This window comes from Carcharhinus amblyrhynchos, chromosome 25, assembly GCF_965287045.1.
Source record: "Carcharhinus amblyrhynchos chromosome 25, sCarAmb.v2.hapA, whole genome shotgun sequence".
In the NCBI taxonomy this organism is placed as follows: Eukaryota; Metazoa; Chordata; class Chondrichthyes; order Carcharhiniformes; family Carcharhinidae; genus Carcharhinus; species Carcharhinus amblyrhynchos.
In genome coordinates, this window is record NC_137348.1 from 44851525 (window position 1) to 44872201 (window position 20677).

Consider the following 20677-nt stretch of genomic DNA (forward strand, 5'->3'; position numbering starts at 1 on the left):
CCTGAGTGTGGGAATCACAAGCAAATAATTTTCACCGCAATCTGTTTCTACCACAGAGATGCTTTCCTCAGTTGCAGGTAAGATGTGGTCTCCACCTCCTAGTCAGGTTGACGCCTGTCAATGTTCCGACTCACTCGTTCCAGCTTGCCCAACTCCTCTGCAAACAGCAGCTAGTGTGGGAAGAATTTTCTTATTTTGATCCAAAAATATTCTGCTTTCTTATCGTTTCTAAAAATTGCAGCTACAGCCAAGATAAAACAGCATTAAAGAATCTCCAGTTAGCTCCTCACTGGGGCCTCTGGTATCACAGATTCACTGGGAGCTCTCTGGTAACACAGACTCTGTTGATGGGGATCTCTGATATCACAGACCCTGTCCCTGGTTTCACTGACTGTGTCGCTGGGGGTCTCTGGTGTCACTGAGGGTCTCTGGTGTCACTGACTCTGTCCCTGGGGGTCTCTGGTGTCACTAATTTCTGTTCCTGGGGGTCTCTGGTGTCACTGACTCTGTCCCTGGGGGTCTCTGGTGTCACTGACTGTCCCTGGGGGCCTCTGGTGTCACTGACTCTGTCCCTGGGGGTCTCTGGTGTCACTGACAATGGACAATCTCTGTTATTACGGTGTCACTTGGCACTGTCTGTTATGATTGCTTGTGGTGATTCTGTTTTCAGTTGATTTTCCTGTTATTGTGCTACACAGTGTTACATGTTGAATAGTTTCTGAAGCTTCACCGATTCAACTGTGTGAGAGCAGAAGTTGAACAAGCAGAAATGGTTTGTGGAGACGCCAAGCATTGGGAAATGTTTGAAGATTTGTCAGTCGAGATACAGAGTTGGGCTGTTATTCACGGACACAATAAGTATTGGTGCCAGGGCAGACCTGGACACTGGCCAGTAATTACAAGCGTGTGAATTTCACACTGTCTGAGTGATTCAGCTCAAATAAAACAGTAATCATACCAAGCCCCGAGATGGTCCTGAGAAACTAATAGCTTCAGACTTGGAAACAGATGCTCCTTACCCAGGGACGTCAGTTCCAGAAAGAGAGATCACATGTCAACCGTGACTGAGGCTCACTTGCTGTCGTGTCAGAAAGTTGTGTGTTCCAGTTCCCCTCCAGCGATTTGAGCTTATAGTTCAGCTTTACACTTTTAGGGAAGTACTGAAGGAATGCTGTGCTGTCAGTGGTGCTATCTTTGTAACAATGGCTGCATTTCAGTCATACTTAAACAACTCACAGCGTCAGGGATCCAGGTTCGATTCTGGTCTCGGGTCACTGTCTGTGTGGAGTTTGCACATTCTCCCTGTGTATGCATGGGTTCCGTCCGAGTGCTACGGTTTCCTCCCACAGTCTGAAAGATACGCAGGGTTAGGTGGATTGGCCATGCTAAATTACCCCTTAGTATACCAAGATTTGTACGCAAGGGGCATTAGTGGGGTAAATGCATGGGGTCACAGGAATCGGTCCTGGTTGGGATGAGTTGGTTTAGGCTGAATGGGCCAAATGAACCCCTTCAGCCAGGAGGAATTCTGTGACACGATTCTATAACTTGAACCTTCTGAGATTGTGAAAAGTGCCCTGTCGATGCAATTCTTTCATGAACAGTGGGCTGTTGAGCCACAATCTAAAGGGAAGTATTTGAAGTGACTGATTCATACACAGGATAATATTTACAACAGTTTAGTTCTGGTGAGAAAAATTTGGATTGTCATTTCAGCTTATCCTTATCCCTTACATCCCTAGCCATGTCGCTGAGAAACCCTACGGACATTCCTGAAACTGAAACTATGGAAATAGGAGTGGGAAGAGGCCATTCAGCTCCTCAAGCCTGCTTTTCCATTCAATCTGATCATGACTGATCTTCTTTCTCAATGCCGTTCTCCTGTTCTCTTCCCCATATCATTGAAGCCTTTGTGTCTTGAAATGTATTTCCTTCTCAAGTATATTCAGTGACTTGGCTTCTATAGCCTTGTAGTAGAGACTACCACAGATTCAGTACTCTGCCAATGAACATAGAGACAGGAGTGCAGGCCATTCAGCCTGTGGAACTTTTTCCTCCATTTAATACGATCGTGGCGTATTGGACACATCAGTGCCTTTTGCCGATTATCCCCATAACTCTACGTTAATCAGAATCTAGCAATCTCTGCTTTATACACGCTCAATAATTGATCTTCCACAACCCTCTGGCATAAGAATTCCAAAAATTCATAATCCTACGTGGAAAGAAATTTCTCCTCATTTTAGTCCTGAGTGGCTTCTCCCTTGTTTTGAATTATGCGCTCTGGTTCTAGACTCCCCAACCAAAGGAAACATCTTTACCTGCATCTACCTGTCTATTCCTTTGAGTAATTTGTAGGTTTCAATGAAATCCCCTCTCAATCTTCAAAACTCCGGGGGATACAGGTCCAGTTTGTCCAATCTCCTTCATAAGACAGTCCCCCATCCCTGGAACAAGACTGGTGAACCTTTATTGCTTTCCCTCTTTGGCAATATTATCCTTTTTGAGGTAAGGGGATCAAAACTGCAAACAGTTCTCCAGCTGCAGTCTGACTAAGCTTTTGCATAACTGAAGTAAGACCTTACAACTCCTGTGCTCAAATCCTCTTGTGATAAAGGCCAATATTCCACTAGCCTTCCTAATAACTTGTTGCACCTGCACGTTAGCCTTCAGTAACGTACGGACAAGGACACTCAGGCCCCTTTGCACATCGACACTTTCTAATTTCTTACCGTCTACTCTTACATCTACATCTCCTTCTTACTCTGCACGTCTGTTCTTTCTATCAAAGTGGATCGCCTCACATTTTTCCAAATTACATTCTATCTGCCATGTCCTTGCCCACTCACTAAATCTGTCCAAATCCTCCAGATAATCCTCCACGTCACATCTTCCTCACAACACATTCTCACCGAGCTTTGTGTCATCCACAAACTTGGAAACGAAAAAGAGTGGCTGAAGTAAACATTGGCCCTTTAGAGGATGAGAAGGGGGATGTAATAACTGGAAATGAGGAAATGGCTGAGGCATCACACAGGTATTTTGTGTCACTCTTCACAGTGGCAGACAGAAATAACATGGCAAAAATTGATGACAGGAAGGCTATGGCAGGTGAGGACCTAGAAACTATCATTATCACAAAAGAGGTGGCGTTGGACAAGTTAATGGGGCTAAAGGTAGACAAGTCTCCTGGTCCTGACGGAATGTACCTCAGGGTACTAAAAGAGATGGCAAAGGAAATAGCAAATGCACTAGTGGTAATTTACCAGAATTCGCTGGACCCTGGGGTGGTTCTCACAGTTTAGAAAACAGCAAACATGATGCCACTGTTTAAAAAAGGAGGTAGACAAAAGGGGGATAACTATAGGCCGGTTAGCTTAACTTCTGTAGTAGGAAAAATGCTCGGATCTATCATCAAGGAAAAAAATAGCGAGACATCTGGATGTAAATTGTCTTATTGGGAAGACACAGCATGGGTTCATGAAGGTCAGGTCACGTTTGACTAATGTAGTGGAATTCTTTGAGAACATTTCATGTGCAGTGCACAGTGGGGAACCTGTGGATGTGGTGGATCTGGATTTCCAGAAGGCATTTGACAAGGTTCCGCATCAAAGGCTGCTACATAAGGTAAAGGTGCACGGTGTTATGGGCAATGCATCAGCATGGATAGAGGATTGGTTAACTAACAGAAAGCAAAGAGTGGGGGAAAATGGGTGTTTTTCTGGTTGGTGATCAGTGACTAGTGGTGTGCCTCAGGGATCAGTGTTGGGACCACAATTGTTTATGATTTACATAGATGATTTGGAGTCGGGGACCAAGTGTAGTGTGTCAAAATTCACAGATGACACTAAGATGAATGTGCAGAGGACGCTGAAAGTCTGCGAAGGGATATAGATAGCCCAAGTGAATGGGCGAGGGTCTGGCAGATGGAGTACAATGTTGGTAAATGTGAGGTCATCCATTTTGGTAGGAATAACAACAAAATAGACTATTATCTTGGGAGACTATTATTTAAATGGTAAAAAATTGCAGCATGCTGCTGTGCAGAGGGACCTGGGTGTCCTTATGCTAGAATCACAAGAAGTTGGTTTGCAGGTGCAGCAGGTGATTAAGTCGGCAAATGGAATTTCGACCTTCATTGCTAGAGGGATGGAGTTTGAAAACAGCAAAGTTATGTTGCAGCTGTGTAAGGTGCTGGTGAGGCCACAATGGGAGTACCGTGTACAGTTTTGGTCTCCTTAGTTGAGAAATGATATACTGGCACTGGAGAGGATGCAGAGGAGATTCACTAGGTTGATTCTGGAGTTGAGAGGGTTGGCTTATGAGGAGAGACTGAGTAGACTGGGGCTATACTCACTGGAATTCAGAAGAATGAGGGGAGATCTTATAGAAACATATAAGATTATGAGGGAAAGAGACAAGATAGAAGTGAGGAAGTTGTTTCCACTGGCAGGTGAAACTAGAACCAGGGGCATAGCCTCAAAATAAGGGGGAGCAGATTTAGGACTGAGTTGAGGAGGAACTTCTTCACACAAAGGGTTGTGAGTCTGTGGAATTCCCTGCCCAGTGAAGCAGTTGAGGCTCCCTCATTGAATGTTTTTAAGGCAAGGATAGATACATTTTTGAACAGTAAAGGAATTAAGGGTTATGGTGAGCGGGCGGGTAAGTGGAACTGAGTCCACAAAAAGATCAGCCATGATCTTATTGAATGGAGGAGCAGGCTCGAGGGACCGAATGGCCTACTCCTGCTCCAAGTTCTTATGTTCAGACTGCAGTGTCGAGAGGCAGTATCAGACAACGTTACTAAGGGTCTAAGAGGCAGTGTCGGGCAATGTAACTCAGGTTTCACGAGGCAGTGCCAGGTAACGTTACTGAGGTGTTGAGGAGCAGTGTCAGGCTCTGTTACTGAGGGTACAAGAGGCTTGTTGGGCACTGTTACTGGGATGTCGAGACGCAGTGTTGGGCACTGTTACTGAGGTGTTGAGATGCAGTGTCGGGCACTGTTACTGATTTGTTGAGAGACAGTGCCAGTCAATGTTACTGAGGTTTCGAGAGTCATGTCGGACACTTACTGAAGGTCCAAGAGGCAGTGTAGCATAACATTACTGAGATATCGAGAGACAGTGTTACGCAATGTTACATGGTGTCACAAGCTAGTGTCGGGCAGTGTTACTGAGGTATCTAGAGGCAGTGTCGGGAATAATTACTGAGAGTGCAGGAAGCAGTGTCAGGCACTGTGGCTGAGTTGTTGAGAGGCAGTGCGTGTAATGTTACAGAGGTGTCGAGAGGCAGTGTCAGGCAATGTTCCTGACAGTCCAAGAGGCAGTGTCGGGCACTGTTACTGAGGTGTCAAGAGGCAATGGTAGGCGATGTTACTGAGGTTTTGAGAGGCTTGTTGGCAATGTTAGTGAGGTGTCGAATAGGGAACATCGAATTATGTTACTGAGCACGCAGCAGTATTGGGCTATATTACTGAGGCAGTGCCAGGTAATGTTACTGAGGTGTCAAGAGGTAGTGTCGGGGCACTTTTTCTGAGGTATCTTGACACAGTGTTGAGTCATGTTACTGAGGGTCCAAGGGGCAGTGTCGGGCAACTTTACTGAGGGTTTGAGAGACAGTGTCGGGCACTGTTACTGAGGTGTCAAGAAGCAGTTTTGGGCAATATTATTGAGGCATTGAAATGCAGTGTTGTGCAATGTTCCTGAGGTGTCGAGAGGCAGTGTCGGGCACTGTTACTGAGGTGTTGAAAGGGAAAGATACTTGTGAATCAGATGGATGTTTGCGACACTTTGCAATTTGTTCGTCCCATCCAGCCCTGATGGTGGCTTTTTATTCCAGATCATCATCGATTAAATTTAAGTCCTACAACTGTTGTGGTGAGGATTGAACTCGTCTCTGGATCATTAGTCTGGATCTCTTGATCTCTTGTCCAACAGCATTACAATTATGCAGCACTGCAATGCACTAAGGTATTGTTTGTCATGAAACTTCTGCCCACTCATTGCTCCATTCTGGAGAAGTTGTACTCTGTACTGAAGCCAGTGGAGAGGTGGGAGAAGTGGTGGTGAGGTAGAGCTGGGTATATCATCATGATGAACCTGACTTTGTGTTTCTGGAAGTTGTCACGAAGGGATAGTTTGTGAATGAGAAATAAAAGGAGGCAAAAATAGACCCTTGAGGGACTCCAGTTGTAACAATCTGAGCGTGGGGACAATCATCAATGCAGGTGATTCTTTGAGCTGCGAACACATCAAAATGGAAGCAAGTAGCTACAATTACACCTGGCTGGGTGATGGAGGTGTTTAACACAAACTTGCAGTTTGATCTCTTTAAAAGCTTTGACTCCCTCAGAACAGTTAAACATTTTAGAACATAGAACATAGAACATAGAACATTACAGCGCAGAACAGGCCCTTCGGCCCACGATGTTGCGCCGACCAGTTACAAAAACAATGACCCACTAGCCTATACCAATCCCTTTTCGTCCATAAACCTATCCAGAGATCTCTTAAACGCCCCCAAACTAGACGCATCTACAACTGCAGCAGGCAGGGCATTCCAATCCCTCACCACCCGCTGGGTAAAGAACCTACCCCTGACATCCGTCCTGTAGCTACCCCCCCTTAATTTAAAGTCATGCCCCCTCGTGCTAGCTTTCTCCATCCGAGGAAAAAGGCTATCACTATCCACCCTATCTAAACCCCTAATCATCTTATATGTTTCAATAAGATCCCCTCTTAGCCGCCTTCTTCCCAACGAAAACAACCCTAGATCCCTCAGTCTCTCCTCATAGGACCTCCCCACCATACCAGGCAACATCCTAGTAAACCTCCTCTGCACCCTCTCCAACGCCTCCACATCCTTCTTGTAATGCGGGGACCAGAACTGCACACAGTACTCCAAGTGCGGCCCTTTTTTTGGTCCCTTTAGAAATTTCCAAACATCAAATTTTACTTTTTCTCTGTTTTTATCATTCCATCCCTTTCTCTCCGCTTAGTTCCCTTCTGGTTGAGAAAAGGTTTTTATCCCTTAATATGTAAAAGCTTATAGAGACAAGCTGGGCAGGGTTAGCTGAGCCTTGTCCATCTGATTTAGTTTAACAATTTTAATGGCCGTTTATCAATGTTCTGATGACCAAATTGTCTGATTGAGGCTAGAGCATTCGATTAGTGGTTACACCTCTTAACATTCCATAGCAGCTGGCCACAATTGGCGGTCATTCTTCACCTTTGAAGTTTCCTTAAAAGTCTTTGTGTTTATTTCACACCAATGTGCCTACATTTGTCCCCTCTGTCTACTTTGCAGCCTGCGCTCTGAACAGGTTTATAACTTTTGTAATTTCAGGCTCCCTCACTGTCACATTTTTAGCTGTGTGACACTTTACGTTTAGCTTTTTATTGAGAGGTTGTGAACTTCCCAAAATCCTAGCAATTGATTCTGAGTTTTCCCAGAGTAATGTGGTTTGGGATCACTCCTATAATTCCATCAACATACAATTGGTATCTGATCCTCTCCTTTCAAATGTACACTTCAAAGACTCACCCTTTTCTCTTTTGTATCTCCAACCTTCCTTGAATCAATTATTGCATTCAAAAAAATCTGTGCCAACATTCCCTGGAACTCCTTGCTTGAATCTCACCAGTCAGTGTTTTATAATGTTGCCCATCTCTGCCACTTCTTCACACTCAGTAAGGGCGAATCTTTCTTCTTTCCCTCCAGACTTGCCAGTTGCAATATTCTCCTGACTGGATCCACCTTGCACTCTCTGTCAACCTACATTCATCCAAAATCATGCTCATCTTATCCTAACTCAGACCAAGTGCCAATTCGCCCATCAACTTGAATCAGCTCATGCTACTCCAAAAGCTCAAATTTACAATTGCTGTCCCATTATTTAAATCCTTTTATTGTTTTGCCTCTGCCTATCTCTAGCATCTCCTCCAGTTCTACCAGCCTATCTATAAATGCTCCTTTCCTCTCATTCAAACTTCTTGGACATTCTGCCCTCTCTTTGCCTCACCCTTCAACACTTTGGCCCCACCTTCTGGAATGTCCTTCCAAACCACCTCCACCATCCCCACACCCCCACCGTCTCCCAGCTGTACCACCCTCATTATTATCGAATCACAGAATGCCTGAATCCCTACATGCAGAAGGAGGCCATTCAGCCCATCCAACCTGCACCGACAACAAGCCCACCCATTCCCTATGCCTGTAACCCCAGGTATTTACCCTGCTAATCCCCTTGTCACTAATGGGTAATTTAGCATGGCCAATGATATAACACACACATCTTTGAAACATACCTGTTCAGAAATATAGCAAATAGAGACAGGAGTATGTCATTTTGTCCTTCTAGTCTGCTTCCCCTTCCCCCATTCAGTATGATCATGGCTCCTTCCCTATCTCAATGCCATACTCCAGCATTCTCCACATACCCCTTGACACCTTTAGAGTCCAGATATCTATCTGTTTCCTTCTGAAGTATATTCAGTGATTTGGCCTTAGCTTTCTTTGGTAGAGAATGCCACAGGTTCACCACTCTCTGAGTGAAGAGATTTCTCTTCATCTCAGTCCTAAATGTCCTACCCCATATCCTGAGGCTGTGACCCATTGTTCTAGAACCCCCAGCCAGAGCAAACATCCTTGTGTCTGGTCTATCCAGCCCTGTTAGACTTTTATACCTTTCAATGAGAGCCAGTCTTATTCTTCTGGATTCCAGTGAATACAGGCCCCGTTGACCCAATCTCTCCTCTGAGGACATTCCTGCCACCTCAGGAATCAGTTTGGTGAACCTTCACTGCACTCCCCCAAGGGCGAGTATATGGTTTCAAAGAAAGAAGAATACAGCACAGGAACGGGCCCTTCAGCCCTCCAGGCCTGTGTCGATCATGGTGCCCTAACTAAGCTAAAAAAAACCTTCTGCCCTTAGTTGATCCATATTCCTCTCTTCCTTCACTATTCATGTACCCATCCAGATGCCTCTTAAATGTTAGTAATGTGCCTGCTTCCACCACATCCTCTAGCAGCAAGTTCCAGGTATCCAACACTCTCTGCATGAAAAGCTCTCCCTGCACATCTCCCTTAAGTTTTCCCCCTTTTAGCTTGAACCTGTGCTCCTTTGTAGTTGACACTCCCATCATTGGAAAAAGCCTCTGACTATCCACCCTGTCTGTGCTTCTCATAATTTTGTAGACCTCTATCAGGTCTCCCATCAACCCCCATCTTTCCAGTGAAAACAATCCTAATTTATTCAACTTCTCCTCACAGCCAACACCCTTGAGACCTGCAACATCCTGGTGAACCTTCTTTGCACTCTTTCCAAAGCTTCTTCTGATAGTGCAGTGACCAAAACTGCATGCAATACTCCAAATGCAGCCTAACCAAGGTTTTATTTAGCTACAACATGATTTCCCAACTCAGTTCCCCAGCTGATGAAGGCAAATTTGCCTTATTAATCATCTTGGCCCCCTGTGTTGCCACTTTTAGGGAACTGTGGACCAGGACACCCAGATCCCTCTGTATGTTAATGTTTCTAAGGGTTCTATCATTTACAGTATAATTCACACCTAAATTTGATCCTCTAAAATGCATCACCTCACATTTGTCTGCATTAAAGTCCATCTATCTGTTTCCTGTTGTATTCTCTGACAATCCCTGGCACTATCTGCAACTCCACCAATCTTTGTGTTATCCGCAAACTTACTAACACAATTTCCTCCAGATCAATTATATATACTAGAAACAACAGATGTCCCAGCCTGATCCCACAGAACACCACTAGCTACAGATGTTCATCCTGAAATACACCCTTCCACCACTACTCTCTATCTGCTATAACCAAGCCAGTTCTGTCTCCATCTAGCCAGCCCACCCCCAAATCCCATGTGATTTTACTTTTTGTACCAGTCTGCATTGTGGGACTTTGTCAAATGCCTTACTGAAGTCCATATAAACTACATCGACAGCCCTTCCCACTTCAAAAAACTCAATCAAGTTGGTGAGACATGAGCTTCCCCAGACAAAATCATGCTGTCTGTCACTAACTAGTACATTTTCTTCCAAGTATGCACATATCCTGTCCCTCAGTATCTTCTCCAAAAGCTTCCCCACCACTGATGTCAGGCTCACTGACCTATAATTCCCTGTATTATCCCTGCCTCCTTTAGAATCATGGAATCCCCACCATGCAGAAGGAGGCTATTCAGTCCATCGAGTCTGCACTGATCACAATCCAACCCAGGCTCTATCCCCATAACCCCAGGAGTTTACGCTAGCTAGTCGCCCTGACATTAAGGGGCAGTTCCTGCTGTGGGAGTTCATGTAACTGAACAAGCTGATTCTCAACCCCACATGGGAATAAGTTATAGCGGAAAGCTCCCCTCCACCCCAATCAGCAGCTCCATAGCCTGCCCTGTTAGAATATGAAGGGCAGCACCGCTGCAGGGGCAATGCTGTCCCACAGCTGGAGGGATTACAACATCTGCACAAAACTCAGCTTCAACCAAAAGTGGTTGGATAGTGAAACACAGCAGCTACAACTTAGTTGTTCAATGCAAACTGACCGTTGATGTGAATGCAAAATGAATGAGCTGTGTGTGTATAAATGCAGATGTTGTTTAATGGTGGATCTGAGTGTATAATTGTAAATTGGAGCACTATCTACGTCCCCGAGTTTGAAAGGATTTGGAATCCAGTCCTGATTGGAGTCAAACATTTGCATGTTAACCTTTGGCTTAGACTGCTGACTCCTTGAATCTTTGCCCAATGATGAATTGCAGCCTCTGTAATATTGCATTCACAGGGAATGATGCACCAGTGGCCAAGGCATTCTCACAAGTGTTAATGCCAAATGAGGTGCATTCTCACTGTGCTCAATTCTATCCTCACTTCTGTCTGAAAAGCCTTTAAATGTGATTCTCAAACAAGTTGCTTAGAAAGGTGCAGGAAGCAAAAATCACAGCTGAGTGAGATCAGGCCACCATTCTACTAAACTCCCAGAGAAATGGTGATATGTGACAAGACATCCTGCATCTCTCATTTACTGAGCCCTTCCAGCAATTCTCACAAGTGTGCTACTTAAGTCACTTCTCTACAGTTCACTGGCTTACCATCTGGCAAGTGTCAAAATGTAGTTTACAATAAAATACTGAGCTCTGTTAGTCAGAGCCCTCTTTGAAGGTAACATAATTTTTTGTTACTGACATTTTCAGTGTAATTTCTGATGCTACAGCTAATATTCTCCTCACAGGCATCTCATGAGCTATCAGCAACCATTACACCAGTGGAACCGTCCCCCAGTGAGACTCAGTGTGTGTGGAACTGTCCCCCAGTGAGACTCAGTGTGTGTGGAACTGTACCCCAGTGAGAGTCAGTGTGTGTGGAACTGTCCCCCAGTGAGACTCAGTGTGTGTGGAACTGTACCCCAGTGAGAGTCAGTGTGTGTGGAACTGTACCCCAGTGAGAGTCAGTGTGTGTGGGACCCGTACCCCAGTGAGAGTCAGTGTGTGTGGGACCCCAGTGAGAGTCAGTGTGTGTGTGACCCGTACCCCAGTGAGAGTAAGCGTGTGTGGAACTGTACCCCAGTGAGAGTCAGCGTGTGTGGAACTGTACCCCAGTGAGAGTCAGTGTGTGTGAAACTGTACCCCAGTGAGAGTCAGTGTGTGTGGAACCCATACCCCAGTGAGAGTCAGTGTGTGTGGAACTGTACCCCAGTGAGAGTCAGTGTGTGTGAAACTGTACCCCAGTGAGAGTCAGCGTGTGTGGAACTGTACCCCAGTGAGAGTCAGTGTGTGTGGAACTGTACCCCAGTGAGGGTCAGTGTGTGTGAAACTGTACCCCAGTGAGAGTCAGTGTGTGTGGAACCCATACCCCAGTGAGAGTCAGTGTGTGTGGAACTGTACCCCAGTGAGAGTCAGGGCCAGGAACTGGCAAATGGAATTTAATGTTGGCAAGTGTGAAGTTGTCCACTTTGGTAGGAATAATGGTAGGAAGGACTATTACTTACGTGGCGAAAAACTGCAGCATGCGACGGTGCAGAGGGACCTCGGGGTCCTTGTGCATGAGTCGCAAAAACCCAGCCTGCAGGTGCAGCAGGTGGTCAGGAAGGCTAATGGGATGCTGGCCTTCATAGCGAGGGGGATTGAATATAAAAGTAGGGAGGTCTTGCTGCAACTGTACAGGGCACTGGTGAGGCCGCAGCTGGAATACTGTGTGCAGTTTTGGTCGTCGCACTTACGCAAGGATATTTTGGCCTTGGAGGGAGTGCAGAGGAGGTTTACTAGGCTGATACCGGAGTTGAGGGGGTTGAACTATGAGGAGAGGCTGAATAAACTAGGCTTGTACTTGTTAGAGTTTAGAAGAATGAGGGGAGATCTCGTTGAGACATATAAGATGATGAATGGGATGGATAGGATGGAGGTGGAGAGGCTCTTCCCGCTCAGAAAGGACAGTAGGACTAGAGGGCACAGCCTCAAGATAAAGGGGGGGCGGTTTAGAACGGAGTTGAGGAGGAACTTCTTCACTCAAAGGGTGGTGAATCTCTGGAATTCTCTGCCCGTTGAAGTGGTGGAGGCTGCCTCGCTAAATATTTTTAAGACACGGGTTGATGGGTTTTTGATAGGCAAGTGGATTAAGGGTTATGGAGAGAGGGCGGGAAGGTGGAACTGAGCCACGACAGATCAGCCATGATCTTATTGAATGGCGGGGCAGGCTCGAAGGGCTAGATGGCCTACTCCTGCTCCTATTTCTTATGTTCTTATGAGTCAGTGCGTGTGGAACTGTCCCCCAGTGAGAGTCAGTGTGTGTGGGACCCGTACCCCAGTGAGAGTCAGTGTGTGTGGGACCCGTACCCCAGTGAGAGTCAGTGTGTGTGGCACCCGTACCCCAGTGAGAGTCAGTGTGTGTGGGACCCGTACCCCAGTGAGAGTCAGTGTGTGTGGGACCCGTACCCCAGTGAGAGTCAGTGCATGTGGAACTGTCCCCCAGTGAGAGTCAGTGTGTGTGTGGGACCCGTACCCCAGTGAGAGTCAGTGTGTGTGGGACCCGTACCCCAGTGAGAGTCAGTGCGTGTGGAACTGTACCCCAGTGAGAGTCAGTGCGTGTGGAACTGTACCCCAGTGAGAGTCAGTGTGTGTGGGACCCGTATCCCAGTGAGAGTCAGTGTGTGTGGGACCCGTATCCCAGTGAGAGTCAGTGTGTGTGGAACCCGTACCCCAGTGAGAGTCAGTGCGTGTGGAACTGTACCCCAGTGAGAGTCAGTGTGTGTGGAACTGTACCCCAGTGAGAGTCAGTGTGTGTGGAACCCGTACCCCAGTGAGAGTCAGTGCGTGTGGAACTGTACCCCAGTGAGAGTCAGTGTGTGTGGAACTGTACCCCAGTGAGAGGCAGTGTATGTGGAACTCTGCAAGAAGTCTCACAACACCAGGTTAAAGTCCAACAAGTTTATTTGACAGTAAACCCACAAGCTTTTGGAACATTGCTCCTTCGTCAGGTGAGTGGAAAATTCTGATCAGAAACAGGGCACATAAAGGCACACACAGTTTACAGAATACTGATTAGAATGTGAGTCTTTACAGCTAATCTGCTATTCAAATCTTAAAGGTAGACTCAATGTGAGTAGCGATAGCATTAAGCATAGGTTAAAGAGATTGTCTCCAGACAGGACAGTTAGTGAGATTTTGCAAGCCCAGGCAAGTCATGGGGGTTACAGATAGTGCGACATGAACCCAAGATCCCGGTTGAAGCTGTCCTTGTGTGTGTGGAACTTGGCTATCGGTCTCTGCTGAGCGACTCTGCGCTGTCGTGTGTCATGAAGGCCGCCTTGGAGAATGTTTACCCCAAGGTCAGAGGCTGAATGCTCTTGACCACTGAAGTGTTCGCCAACAGGAAGGGAACAGTCTTGCCTGGTGATTGTCGAGCGATGTTCGTTCATCCGCTGTCGCAGTGTCTGCATGGTCTCCCCAGTGTACCATGCTTCGGGGCATCCTTTCCTGCAACGTATCAGGTAGACAACACTGGCTGAGTTGCAACAGTATGTACCGTGTACCTGGTGGATGGTATTCTCACGTGTGATGATGGTATCCATGTCGATGATCCGGCATGTCTTGCAGAGGTTGCTGTGGCAGGGTTGTGTGGAATTGTGGTCACTGTTCTCCTGAAGACTGGGTAGTTTGCTGTGAACAGTGGTCTGTTTGAGGTTGTGTGGTTGTCTGAAGGCAAGAAGTGGGGGTGTGGGGATAGCCCTGGCGAGATGTTCGTCTTCATCAATGATATGTTGAAGACTCCGGAGAAGATGTCGTAGCTTCTCCGCTCGGGGAAGTACTGGATGACGAAGGGTACTCTGTCCACCGTGTCCCGTCTTTGTTTTCTGAAGAGGTCAGTGCAGTTTTTCACTGTGGCACGCCAGAACTGTCAATCGATGATTCGAGCGCCATATCCTCTTCTTATGGGGGCATCTTTCAGCATCTGGACGTGTCTGTTGCGATCCTCCTCATCTGAGCAGATCCTGTGTATACGGAGGGCTTGTCCATAGGGGATGGCTTCTTTAATGTGTTTAGGGTGGAAGCTGGAGAAGTGGGGCACTGTGATGTTATCTGTGGGCTTGCGGTACAGTGAGGTGCTGAGGTGACCGTCCTTAATGGAGATGCATGTGTCCAAGAATGTAACCGATTCTGGAGACTAGTCCATGGTGAGTCTGATGGTGGGATGGAACTTGCTGATGTCATCATAGTGATTGTTCACCATGAGTTCAAAGGAAGAAAATGTCATTGATGTATCTAGTGTATAGCATCGGTTGAAGGTCCTGTGCAGTGAAGAAGTTTGTTTGAGCCTGTGCATGAAGATGTTGGCATATTGAGGTGTGCAAAGTTGGTCCCCATGGCTGTTCCGTGTGTCTGGATGAAAGACGGGTTGTTGAAGGTGATGACATTGTGGTCCAGGATGAAGCGAATGAGTTGTAAAATTGTATCTGGAGATCAACAGTTGTCGGCGTTGAGTACTGAGACAGTTGCAGTCATACCATCGTCGTGGGGGATGCTGGTGCAAAGCACCGAGACACCCATTGTGACGAGCAGTGCTCCTGGTTCAACTGCTCCATGTGTACCGAGTTTCTGTAGGAAGTCCGTGGTGTCGCGACAAAAGCTGGGGGTTCTTTGTACAATGGGCTTCAGGATGCCCTCAACATAGCTGGAGAGGTTCTCACACAGGGTCTCATTGCGCGATACAGTGGGGCAGCCCGGTCTGTTTGCCTTGTGTATCTTCAGGAGACAGTAGAGATCTCGGTTTCGAGTGGTGTGCCTCAGGGATCTGTTTTGGGGCCACTGCTGTTTGTAATTTTTATTAATGATCTGGATGAGGGTATAGTTGGGTGGATTAGTAAGTTTGCTGATGACACCAAAGTCGGAGGTGTGGTAGATAGTGAGGAAGGGTGTCATAGTTTGCAGGAAGACTTAGACAGGTTGCAGAGCTGGGCCGAGAGGTGGCGGATGGAGTTTAATGTGGAGAAGTGTGAGGTAATTCACTTTGGTAGGAATAACAGATGTGTCAAGTATAGGGCCAACGGGAGGACTTTGAATAGTGTGGATGAGCAGAGGGATCTAGGTGTATGTGTACATAGATCCCTGAAAGTTGGGAGTCAAGTAGATAAGGTTGTTAAGAAGGCATACGGTGTCTTGGCGTTTATTGGTAGGGGGATTGAATTTAGGAGTCGCAGCGTCATGTTGCAACTGTACACAACTCTGGTGCAGCCGCACTTGGAGTACTGTGTGCAGTTCTGGTCCCCACATTATAGGAAGGATGTGGAGGCTTTGGAGAGGGTGCAGAGGAGGTTTACCAGGATGTTGCCTGGTATGGAGGGGAGGTCCTATGAGGAGAGGCTGAGGGATTTGGGGTTGTTTTCGCTGGAAAGAAGGTGGCTAAGAGGGGATCTTATTGAAACATATAAGATGATTAGAGGTTTAGATAGGGTGGATAGTAATAGCCTTTTTCCTCTGATGGAGAAATCTAGCACGAGGGGGCATGGCTTTAAATTAAGGGGTGGTAGTTATAGGACGGATGTCAGGGGTAGGTTCTTTACCCAGAGGGTGGTGAGGGATTGGAATGCCCTGCCTGCTGCAGTTGTAAATGCGCCTAGTTTGGGGGCGTTTAAGAGATCCATGGATAGGTTTATGGACGAGAAGGGATTGGTTTAGGTTAGTGGGTCATTGTTTTGTAACTGGTCGGCGCAACATCGTGGGCCGAAGGGCCTGTTCTGCGCTGTAATGTTCTATGTTCTATGTTCTAACGCGGGATGAGTAGGCCAGATGGCCTACTCCTGCTCCTATTTCTTATGTTCTTATGAGAGCACGGAGGGTGCTCTGAAGGTCCGGATCAAAGGTCTTGATCAGAGTGTTGATGGCGGGTGTGTTCTTTGGTCGGATCTGCGGGTAACTGTCTGTTGTGTTCCTCGTTATTCAATTGTCGGTACAATTCTTTGCAGTAATCCAGTCTGTTCAGTACGACGGTGGCCCCTCCTTTGTCTGCTGGATTGATGACAATGTTGCAGTTGGTCTGGAGAGCGTGCTTGGCGTTGCGTTGTGCTTGGGTGATGTTCTCTGTGTGGAACTCTGACCCAGTGAGTCAGTGCGGTGTGGAACTGGGCCCCAGTGAGAGTCAGTGCGTGTGGAACCCTTACCCCCAGAGAAAGTCAGTGTGTTTGGAACTGGATCCAAGTGAGAGTCATTGTGTGAAATCGTAACCCCAGGGACAGCCAGTGTGCATGGAACCCATACCCCAGCGTGAGACAGTGTGTGTGGGACCTCTACTCAATGAGATCCAATTTATGTGAATCTGTACCCCAGTGAGAGTCAATGTGCATGGAACTGGTACCCAGTGAGAGTCACTGTGTGGCACTGTACCCCTTTGAGTGTCAGTGTGTGCGGAACAGTCTCCCAGTGAGAGTCAATGTGTGTGGAACTGTACCCCAGTGAGAGTCAGTGTGTGGAACCCGTACCTCAGTGAGAGACAGTGTGTGTGGAACTGTCCCCCAGTGAGAGTCAGTGTGTGTGGGACCCGTACCCCAGTGAGAGTCAGTGTGTGTGGGACCCGTACCCCAGTGAGAGTCAGTGTGTGTGGAACTGTACCCCAGTGAGAGTCAGTGTGTGTGGAACTGTACCCCAGTGAGAGTCAGTGTGTGTGGAACTGTACCCCAGTGAGAGTCAGTGTGTGGAACCCATACCCCAGTGAGAGTCAGTGTGTGGAACCCATACCCCAGTGAGAGTCAGTGTGTGTGGAACTGTACCCCAGTGAGAGTCAGTGTGTGGAACCCGTACCTCAGTGAGAGACAGTGTGTGTGGAACCCGTACCTCAGTGAGAGTCAGTGTGTGTGGAACTGTACCCCAGTGAGAGTCAGTGTGTGGAACCCGTACCTCAGTGAGAGTCAGTGTGTGTGGAACTGTACCCCAGTGAGAGTCAGTGTGTGTGGGACCCGTACCCCAGTGAGAGTCAGTGTGTGGAACCCGTACCTCAGTGAGAGTCAGTGTGTGTGGGACCCGTACCCCAGTGAGAGTCAGTGTGTGTGGAACCCGTACCCCAGTGAGAGTCAGTGTGTGGAACCCGTACCTCAGTGAGAGTCAGTGTGTGTGGGACCCGTACCCCAGTGAGAGTCAGTGTGTGTGGGACCCGTACCCCAGTGAGAGTCAGTGTGTGTGGGACCCGTACCCCAGTGAGAGTCAGTGTGTGTGGGACCCGTACCCCAGTGAGAGTCAGTGTGTGTGGGACCCGTACCCCAGTGAGAGTCAGTGTGTGTGGAACCCGTACCTCAGTGAGAGACAGTGTGTGTGGAACCCGTACCTCAGTGAGAGACAGTGTGTGTGGGACCCGTACCCCAGTGAGAGACAGTGTGTGTGGGACCCGTACCCCAGTGAGAGACAGTGTGTGTGGAACCCGTACCCCAGTGAGAGACAGTGTGTGTGGAACCCGTACAGTAAGAAATCTCACAACGCCAGGTTAAAGTCCAACAGGTCTGTTTGGTAGCACAAGCTTTCAGAGTGTCACTACCCCAGTGAGGGTCAGTGTTTGTGTAACTGTCCCCCTGTGAGAGTCAGTGTGTGTGGAACTGTCTCCCAGTGAGAGTCAGTGTGTGTACAACTTATGCCCAGTGAGAGTTGGTGTGTGTGGAACCTGTATCCGCACTAAGAGTGTGTGGAACTGTACCTCAGTGAAATTCAATGTGAATGGAACTATATCACCTTGTGAATCTGTGTCTGGAACTGTCCCCCAGTGAGAGCCATTGTACATAGAACCCGTACCCCTGTGAAACCCTGAGCATATGGGACCTGTAGCCCAGTGGGAGTCAGTGTGTGCGGAACTGTATCCCATTCAGAGTTAGTGTGTGTGGAACTGTACCCCAGTGAGAGTCACTGTGTGTGGGACTGTACCCCAGTGAGAGTCACTGTGTGTGGAACTGTACCCCAGTGAGAGTCAGTGTGTGTGGAACTGTACCCCAGTGAGAGTCAGTGTGTGTGGAACTGTACCCCAGTGAGAGTCAGTGTGTGTGGAACTGTACCCCAGTGAGAGTCAGTGTGTGTGGAACTGTACCCCAGTGAGAGTCAGTGTGTGTGGAACTGTACCCCAGTGGGAGTCACTGTGTGTGGAACTGTACCCCAGTGAGAGCCCACCTGTGTGGAACTGTACCCCAGTGAGAGTCAGTGTGTGTGGAACCCATACCCCAGTGAGAGCCAGTGTGTGTGGAACAGTCCCCCAATGAGTCAGTGTGTGTTGAGCTGTGCCCCAGTGGGAGTGTATGCGTGTGGAACTGACTCCCAGTGAGAGTCAGTGTATGTGGAATCCGTACCCCAGCGGGAGTCACTGTGTGTGGAACTGTACCCCAGTGAGAGTCAGTGTGTGTGGAACCCATACCCCAGTGAGAGTCAGTGTGTGTGGAACTGACCCTCATGGAGAGTCAGTGTGTGTGGAACTGTACCCCAGTGAGATTCAATATGTGTGGAATCCGTACCCCAGTGAGAGCCAGTGTGTGTGGAACAGTCCCCCAATGAGTCAGTGTGTGTTGAGCTATGCCCCAGTGGGAGTGTATGCGTGTGGAACTGACTCCCAGTGAGAGTCAGTGTGTGTGGAATCCGTACCCCAGTGAGAGTCAGTGTGTGTGGAACTGTTCCCCAGTAATAGCAAGAATCCATGGAACCCGTCCCCCAGTGAGTCAATGTGCGTGGAACCCATAACGCATTGACAGGAAGTGTGTTGAATCCATGCCCCAGTGAGAGCCAGTGTGTGTGGATCTGTACTGCAGTGAAAGTTAGGATGCGTGGAACACATACTCCAGTGACAGGAGTGTGCGTGGAACCTGTCGCCTAGTGAAAGCAAATGTGTGTGGAAGTCATACCCCAGTGAGAGCCAGTGTGTGCGCAACTGTACCTCAGTGACCAGAGTTGGGAGTACTGTGTACTGGTGCATGTTATTCATTTAGACTTTAAGAATGTTTTTGAAGGTCTCCAGCAGCAGATTACAATGTGAAGAATTGTTTGTGGAGTCTTGAGGTAGACCGATTGAAGTTTAGCATACAGGAAGCAGAGGTCTTTTTCTAATTGGCAGGCAGTGACTAGTTGGGTACTGCAGGGATCTTGCTGGGACCCCTATATTAACATTTCGGACGAGGGAACTAAATGTATTATTTCCAAATTTGCAGATGATACAAGTTGGGTGGAAGGGTGAGCTATGGGTGGAATGCAGAGATGTTTCAGCGTAATTTGGACAGGCTGAGTATGTGGGCACATGGATGGCAGATATATGTGAGATTTTCCACTTTGGTAGCAATAGGAAGGCAGTATTTGTATTTGAATGGGTGTAAATTGAAAGAGATGGATACTCAGAGAGACCTTGGTATCCTCATGCATCAGTTGCTGAATGTAAGCGCACAGGTACAGCAGGCAGTAAAGAATGCAAATGGTATGTTGTTCTTCATAATGAGAGGATTTGAGGTGAGGAATAGTAATGTTTTATTGCACTTGTACAGGACATTGGTGAGGCCACACCTGGAATGTTGTGTACCGTTTGGTGTTGTTATCAGAGGAAGGATGTCCCTGCTATGGAGGGAATACAAACAAAGTTTACAGACTGATTCCTAGAATGGCAGGACTGTCATATGAGGAAAGTTAGTTAGGATTATATTCATTGGAGTTTTGAAGAGTGAGAGGGGATCTTATAGAAAGTTATAAAATTCTGACAGGGTTACATAGGCTGAATTCAGAAAGTATGTTCCCAGTGGTGGGGGAGTACAGTCCAGTTTGAAGATAAGGAGTAGCCTTTTAGGATTGAAGTGAGGAGAAATTTATTCATTCAGAAAGTGGTGAATATGTGGAATTCATTACCACAGAATGTAATTGGAGCCAAAATATTGTGCGATTCGTTGAACATTTCAAGAATAAATTAGATATAGCTGCAGAGGCAAAAGGGATCAAGAGGTATGGGAGAAGTGGGGATCAGCATATTGAATTCGATGGTCAGTTATAATCAAAATGAATGGTCTTTGAACATTTCCCATGCACTCTCCCCAACTCGCCTCCCCATTTTCCACCCCCCCACATTGCTCCCAACCTCACCAGGATATCACAAGCAGCATGTTACACGGTAAGAGGTCTGCCTATCGTTGGGTTAATACCAGTGGAGGCAGTATCAGTCCCTT

At 47.4% G+C, this 20677-nt stretch overlaps 1 protein-coding gene across 3 annotated transcripts in view; it reads left to right on the forward strand.

Annotated features, from left to right (window-relative positions):
- The window catches only part of exd3 (exonuclease 3'-5' domain containing 3), a 342749-nt gene that overhangs the window by 308362 nt on the left and 13710 nt on the right, over positions 1-20677 (forward strand). The gene's annotated exons all lie outside the window — the stretch shown is intronic.